At 45.0% G+C, this 8,192-nt stretch overlaps 1 long non-coding RNA gene across 1 annotated transcript; it reads right to left on the reverse strand.

The window, feature by feature from the left end:
* Nucleotides 1-6,143: 6,143 nt before the first annotated feature.
* Nucleotides 6,144-7,786, reverse strand: LOC130532660 (uncharacterized). The gene is made up of 3 exons (XR_008952391.1): nt 7,628-7,786; nt 7,345-7,455; nt 6,144-6,483 (listed from the first exon to the last, which is right to left on the reverse strand). It is a non-coding gene; the product is annotated as an uncharacterized LOC130532660 (long non-coding RNA).
* Between the last annotated feature and the right edge of the window lie 406 nt (nt 7,787-8,192).

An 8,192-nucleotide genomic window follows, 5' to 3' on the forward strand; every position in this document is an offset into this window, starting at 1 on the left:
GCTTTAAAAGACGAGAGCCGTAAAGCTATAAAACTGACTGGACTCTGGAAACAGCGCAAAACTCTTTAAGCATCAAACCCACAACTAAAACAAATACGTGTGTGTTCGACTCGGCCGTGACAACTGTTGCAGTTGTTGTGACAGTGTGCAGAGCTGTGGGCGGGGCTAATCTCCGTCCCCCCATCTGTGTCAGGCTCTCAGGCCTCTGCCTTCAGCGCTCAGCGTTTCAGCGAGCTTTCGGCGTCAACGTAACCTTGCGTTTGCACAGGTTTGGTCTTCGTGTCCGTTTGGCCTCTTTCATGTCTCTACGGGGCCAACCTTGCGGACCACACAGGTGCCCGCCGGCGTGCCTGGTTTCTCTCTTCTGAAATTAAAAAGGGAGGTTTGGCGGCAGTTGTGTCTGCTCTCAACACTCGTTTAAAGCTTTACCGTTTTTCACACGAGTCAGATAACTAGTCGCAGTTTTTTTAACCATCTGTAAATATAATGTTTTGTGTTTGGTTGCCATGACGAACAGGATTCTTTTCTGGCTGTTGGGAGGCAAAGACAACTGCTATAATCACACTGACAGAGTGTAATGATGTTCTGGAAATGGTGGAGGTAGATGTAATTCACATCGGGAAGCTTTTTAATCACAAACATCAGGTAAACATGATAAAATCTTGAGTCAACTTAGCGTGGGAACACCTAAAGCCTGGCTCGCACCGCAGGCATTTCATGCCGCTTTAACCCGAGCTCACCCTTCAGGACACCTGGAGGCCAGGGCTGCTGTGGGACCTGGGTCGTTGGATTATCCTGTAACGTGAGAGGTTGACAAATCCAGTGTTACAAGTGCTGAGCTGGTTGTTTCCCCTGGTTTCCAGCATGTCCAGCATGTTTGATATCAGATTTGCACGTTAGTGTGTCGCTGCCATTAGCTGCATCATTCAATTTTCCACGTCCAGCTGTGTTCTCGTTTCTTTTCTTTACACCTGATTTCCTTCTTTGGAGCCACCTTCATTAATACAGATGCCTGATTTTGTGTTGTAGTTACATGTTAATTACTTGCATCATGTCAGTCTGGTGTCTAAATCCCCTTTTTGAGTTCATATTGAGAGCTTGAGCTCAGCTTAACAGCACCCGTTTGTTACAAGGTCTTGAAACTTTAGCCTCTAGGCTGTTTCATGACTCTGTGTGTGTGTGTGTGTGTGTGTGCGTGTGCGTGTGTGAGGGAGAGAGAGTCGACTTTACTGGGTGTTTAGAGAGAACAGGGTGGGGAATGTTATTGATCAATGTCATGGCAATAAATCAAGATGTGTTTGATATGTGCGTGTGCGTGCGCATGTGCGTTTGAGAGTAAATCTCCACTCTTTTATTGCCGTGTACAGTGCAGACATTCAGCTGTACACTTGTGAACATCTGTAGAAGTTTTCATGTTTATGCATGAGGACACAGAGGTACTGCTGAGGTCCAGATGTGCAGATCTGCTCCATATCCCACCGAAACAAAGAAACCATGTCTAAATTATGACACAAAGGAAGAACTGGAGCGAGTGGCGTTGCCATTGCATGCTTCTTTAAACCATTTACTAAAGCAATTCTGAAGACAACACATGCATTTGATGAGGCGTAGCAGCTGAACACTCCACTTCAGCCCTATAAAATGCTAAATAAATCCTATTTTTCTGACTAAAATCTTACAGAATAACTGCAGAGAGTGTAGCACCGTGACTCTTCCTCTCAGGCTCATTTAAATGCACATTTGTCAGGGACCGATGATGACCAATTTGTGCTTTACTCACTCTTTACAAACTTGATGGCAGTCCAAGTGGTGGCCCCCATGAGAAGACCCGAGCTGAGATTCAGCTCCGCCGTCTATAAATGTTCCTGGCTTGTCCAGCAAGACTGGAAGCCAGAATTTCTCACAAGTGACAGACTTTCCTGGAAAACCTTGGCTTGCGAGCTGTTGTAGCTGTGGTGCCATGAAAGCAGATGGGTTCTTTAAATCCTTACAGAAAACAACAACCCTGAATTTGATTTAAATATGGCATGTCATGCGCACAGCGCAGCAGCGCGCGTCTGTCTGTCATCTGTCATCGTTTTCCAGCTTTTACTTTCTCTCATCCAAATGTGGGGATTCTTGTCCATATGTTGAGTATTTTCTTTGATTTGGAAGTGCAACCTTGACCATAAATAAAAAGCAAATAGCACCATCCTGAAATCAAACTCATTTTGCCCGTGCCATCGATGACGTGCTCGCATGCTTTTATTGTTGCAAGTGAGAATCATTTTCAAAGTGGTATTGCGCCATCGCAGCTCGCTCCAGAGACGTCAAGTTGGATAAATCAGCGTCTTATTTATTTGCTTGCTCATTTAAGACACGTTGAACCAATTTCCGTCTCTGGGACTCTCTCTAATGAGCCAGACTGGCTATGAAAGTGGGTATCCGAGCAGGACTGAGCTGCTTCCACACATTTGGATTTTTTAGACGTAAAACTTTTATTACCCTTCTGCAATGTCTATTTATTTGTCAGATCACCGCAATATTTCTGGTTGGTTCATTTGCTAATATCTGTTGAAATGTTGACATATTCCTATCCCTGTTTCAGATTAACTGAAATATCAAAGGAAAGATCATCATGCTGTCATATTAGAAGCACATGGGACATATTTCCAGCTTTTCTTTTTGTCTTGTATGTTTGATCTTCGCATGTCATTTGAATTAAATCTCTGGTTGTTCTGTAGCTCGTCTGTGTGGCAGCACGATCTTGCATTTGTACTCGAGCCTGAGGGATTCTCTTTTAAACAAAATCATCCCTTTGGTGTAGCTTTATGGCTACACACCCGCTCACCCTGCACCAGAGTAGCAGAGAGGATCAGCCGTTAAAGTCACAGCAGGATGTTTGTGCGCCCTTCAAATCTGCATGAAACGAGCGCTTCATTGTTCTTGTGACAAAGATTAAGCAGACATAAACCTTTGCAATTGTATTACCAGTCTCCCAAACATTACAATATTAGCTATGAAAACATTATACAACTTTACTGTAAAAGTGGGTCAAGCGCTCCATTATGTAAGGCGCCGCCACGGACCCTCGCCTGCATTTCTGCTAAGTATTAACCAAACTCGGCTGTATTTTGAAATGCCTGTTAGACCGGCAGGATGTTGAGGCTTTTTACTAACCAGCAAAATCTGATTTCCTCTCACAGGGTCCGTTTTCGGCCCCACTCAGCTCTCCCTGTGGCAGTTTGCCACATGTTCCCGATGCACCGAATTTCACGGCCCCACCTTAAAACTGTTTGTTTGGAAAACTTTGCCACCAACGTTCCGAGGTGCACTTAATATCGCATTTGTCACCTGACCTCACCCAGTGGGCAGCGGACAAACCTGCCTGAAGCCCTGCACTGATGCTTGATATTTAAATGTGATTTCAATGAGTCCAAGACAACAAGACAGCTTCATTATTTGACAGATTGGCAGTGAGAACAGGCTCCTCATTTTAAAGCTAGCAACCATGCACACATTCTAGAGTAATGTTCTTATCTGAACTCCACCTTAATCATGAAAGTCAAGGAACCCGTGGTTGTAATCTAGAGAGAATTCAGAAGAATAATAGAACCAAGTGGCTCTGAATGAACAGATGGCATCCAGCATCTCAGGCTGGAACAAGTTCCTTGTTGTTGATGTGTCCATAAAATGTGTCATAAATATGACATTTGCGGCATCTGAGGACAGCTGTTGTAAAATATAAGCAGCCTCATCTAATGTACAAAAAAAAAGTTCCACACTTACATTCTCCATCTCTCCAGAGCCGGTGACACTTCCTGCATTAAAGAAACCAGCACTGCTGCCCAGGAAAATAAACCTACCAGCTGCAGATGCTGAAAAGCCCAATTTATTCTGTCTGTCAACGTCTGTCATCTGGTACCAGTGGCTGCTTTCTGCGATGGTAATGACGTGAACATCCATCCAGAAAAGCCAGTTAAGTGATGATGAATGATCCATCACTTACAGTTTTCCATTTTCCTTTTCCCTGATAGTACAGATGTGTGTGCACAGATGTTTTCACGGACTGGCGGCAAGTAACTTAAACTTCAGAGGTGTCGATCTGTCCATGTGGCGTTTTCATTTGAATCTATTATCATAAAAAATATTACCCTGTTCAGTTTGTTGGGAGGAAAAAGACAAAGAGGGGGAAAAAAAAACACCACCACCTCCAGCAAAACCATTAAAAAAGTGGGATTGCTCAACTGTTTGGACAGGCCTCCCCCGCACCCAACACCCACACACAGACTGAGCCTCCGTGAATCCTCTGTGGGTGATCCCTGTTGCTCTGACTCACTGGGTGACCCAACGCTGATGACGCATGTATTTTTGCGTACGAGAGGCTGAAGTTACCCCGAAGACCGTTGCGCGGTGTCCGACGGGATCTGGAATCAGTCAGGGCAAAATCACTCTTTCTGAGAATCCGATTGGGAGGATCGTCTCGTGAGCACAGCTTAACTGTAGTGTTAATAAAACAGAAATATGGAGCCGTTAGCTTCCAGCTTGTCTCCAGCAATAAATTAAAAATGTTATAGGATCAGATCCCACCATTTGGACAGTCTTTATGGACTCCACATGCACCAGGCCAGGTCATGGTAGCCCAGATGTTATCTGAAGCTGCTTTGGCTGATATTAGATAAGCCTGAGTGGGTGGTGTTAGGTAGAAATATGTCCCCGTGTTCCTAATTAAAAAAAGCTGGGTCATTAGCCCTGAAATGAATCTCCCAGCTGGATGCGTTCTAGCCAGGTGTCCCGAACCGCCTCGACTGATTCTTCTGTTCACCACAGAAGTTGAGCAAAGCGCTCCATCACTGGGCGACGGTCAGCGACGGTCCGTCCATTCCATCAAAGCACAGATAAACACGGTCTGCCCTTTAGAACCGATCCCTGAATCCTCGGCTCATAGAAAAAGTGCAGTGCCGATTTTCTCATATCACACACCCCTGCGCCACCCCGGAGTCGCTGAGGGTTAAATAACTCAGTGGAGGTAGATAACTCGTGTAATGACAGGTTGGCGAGCCATTCAGCTCCTATGACATCATCATGCGACTCAAGGGAGTGATCACCAACGCAGAAGATCTGACTCATCATCAAAGTTATTTATTTAAACGCTGGTGGTTTTCGGCGCCTCAATCCAAGGAAACGCTCCGGCGCCGGTCGCTAATGCACTGCTAATGCACGACTCCGCAGTTTTTGACGGTCACGCAGCTCCGTCTCGTGGCTGCTGCTGCCTGACTCTGGCGATGTTGGCGTGAGCCGCAGCACGATGCAACAGCACGTGCATGTAAGACCACCCTGAGTCAGCTGCAGCAGGCACGGCTCCGCTATGGGGGGCATTGCAAAACCTGGCCCCTGTTCCGCGCCGCTGACCTCGCCGAGCGCCGCAGGAAGAGAGGCCTTCGGAGGAATCAGCGCGGTGATACTCAAAGCAGCAGGCGGCTTAGCGCTTCCACACCAGCAGGATCGCGCCGGTTTTGTTTTGTCAGCCCGTTTCCACGACAATAAGCACTAAGTTACGGTTGGCGGTCGCACCAGATGGGACATGCGCCACGACTGGAAGCGTCACTAATCATGGAAACGCTCCCCGTGGTGAAGTCACCCTAGTTGCAGTGTTGTTTTCAATCCATTTTTAAAAAAAAACCAATCTCCTCATACGTGCGAGACGTCCTACTGTATGTGTGCTCCGTTCCAGATCGTGCATTTTTGACAAATTCCAACATGTGTTGCTGCGCTTACATAAATCAGCGCCGGGGGAGAGAGAAGCGTGGAATCATACATAACAAATGTGTTGCATAGCAGCATATGTAGAGAGTATACCATGTAAAGAGAGTGCTGGTGATTTACATATGTCCAGCATGCAGCTGGTGAAGCAGCGTACTGGATTTCCTCCATTCCGGTCCAGCGGGAATTCTGATCTCAGCTTGATTTCAGAATTTCACACGAATTTCTGAGGAGCAACCATGTTCTGTTGTTTTATCTAGTCAAACATCCTCAAAAATCCACAAATGCTGACCTAATAAAGCTGTTATTGACTAAAAGACAATTACACAAGGAACTCTAAACTTTGGTTTTTCTTTGCAAAATAACCAGATGTGATGTTGAATTTATGACTTCGTGTAAATTTTAAGCTTCTTGTTTATCACATGTTTGAAAGACTTGACGCAACAACATATTAAAGAAACAGTGAAGACATGTAATTCGGAAGAAAAGCCCTTCGCTCAATGCAGTTTTTTGGAAGTACAGTCATGCACAGTCATGTAACAGTGAAACAAACCAGATCAATCCCCAATTGCCACCTCACACAGTGTGTTTGATCCACTGTTTGTGTTGGAACGCAACAAAGGGTAATGAAACATCACCTCCCATTACGTGACGCATATTTCCAGGGAGGGTTTGGAAGGCGTCGGGATATCAGCCACCTGCGGCGAGAAGGAAGCATCAGGCCCTGGTTTCAATGCCTGCCTGAAAAGGAACCGCAGAAAATGAGAGATTACACATTTGTACTGCCCATTAATTCTAATGACATCTTGTGGGTTTGAGGATTAGTGCAACAGCTAAAAGATGAAAGTGAGACTGGAATGGTAATTGTCCTGGAACATCTTTATAATCAACAGATGCAAATGAAAAAAACAACAACTTTATTTGGCTGTTTATTAAAGAGAGCACAACATCTGAATATGATAGATTATTATGCTGATCGGGCTCTCAGGAGATGCTGGAGTCTGTGGGTGCGTGAATTGTGCTGAATGAATGGATGAATGAATGAAGTCATGCATAACGTATAGCATCTGTACACACACTCTTGAATTTGTGTCCTTGTAAGGACTTTTATAGGTGTAGTTCATTCACCAGCCCCCTGCTCTAACCTAAGTGATTAATAAATGTCCAATACACACACACACACACAAAATTGAAAGAACAATTTTGAAAGAAGTTCAAGAAACTTCAGAGACACTGGCATGATTTTTGACATTAATTATGAGAAAACAAAAGTGAAAAATAACAGAAAAGGCTTTTCAACTTGGGTCAGAACTCTCCTGGGCCGGGAATCTCTGCTTTACACAATCTACTTGTTTTCAGTTCTTTATTTTAGCATCTGGGATCAATTTTCCTCTTCAAAAACACTGGGAACAGCACATTGAGTGTTGGCCAGAGCTGGGTGTCTATTGGAGAGCAGTTTTCTGACTGAAGGGACACCTCAGCGCCAGTGAAGCCTGGCAGACGGTTGACACCTGGACATGGAGATGCTGTTATGCTTGGAAGGTCTAATGTGTGTGTGTGTGTGTGTGTGTATGGGGAGCAATGTTCAGTTCTTCAACTGACCATCAAATTAACCGAGGAACCCACACGTGCGAATGGATGCGATGCTTCCGCCTTCATCCTGGGAAAGCAGTACCTGTAACACACACCTGATGCCTCTGGCGCCGATCTAATCTGAGGTTTAAGCAGATTGGGTCAGATTGAGTATTAACTGGATGTTAAACAACACAAAACACAAGAATCTCCTGTTTAAGTCTGAACATATGAGTCTAGCTCTTGGTCACGAGACTATTTACTTTAGGGCCTTTGACTGATTCCCTTTAGCATCGGTGATCCTTGCCATTACCTTAAGGTATTATCTTCATATCAACATCAGCGCGATCCAAAGCCTCTCCTTGACTCTCCGTGGTCCGCGGCACTGAGCTGTTGCTGATGTCCATCTCCACTAACTCCGCCGCCCCGACTGCGGTCAGCTCTCATCCACTCTCGCACTGTCAACATCGGTTTCATCACTACCCTCCCCTCTTTCCTTTAAAGTTTAAAGCCCTGCTGCAATCAGCTGTGCAGCTCAGAGGGGAAATCCCCTTACAATTACTACAGGAACTCCCTCCAAGCCAATCTCGCGTTTGGTTGCAGGAACCCCTCCCTTACTCGTCCCTCTCTATCTCTGCCTTCTCTCACATCTGCAAGCATTATCTTTGTTTTTCTAACCCTTTTCTGAGAGCAGATCTGTAGTCTTTTACTGATTGTTGGAACATTTTTTTCAGAATTACTGACAAATTTGTCATGATTTTGGCATGCTCGTACATTTCCCCTTCTACTGGCTAACAAGATAACATTTTCAAACTCATTCAACACACACTGGACCCTAAAGCATGTTATTGTAATTTTGTGTTATAAATGTAAAATAC

The sequence above is a fragment of the Takifugu flavidus genome, chromosome 10 (genome assembly GCF_003711565.1).
Source record: "Takifugu flavidus isolate HTHZ2018 chromosome 10, ASM371156v2, whole genome shotgun sequence".
NCBI lineage: Eukaryota > Metazoa > Chordata > Actinopteri > Tetraodontiformes > Tetraodontidae > Takifugu > Takifugu flavidus.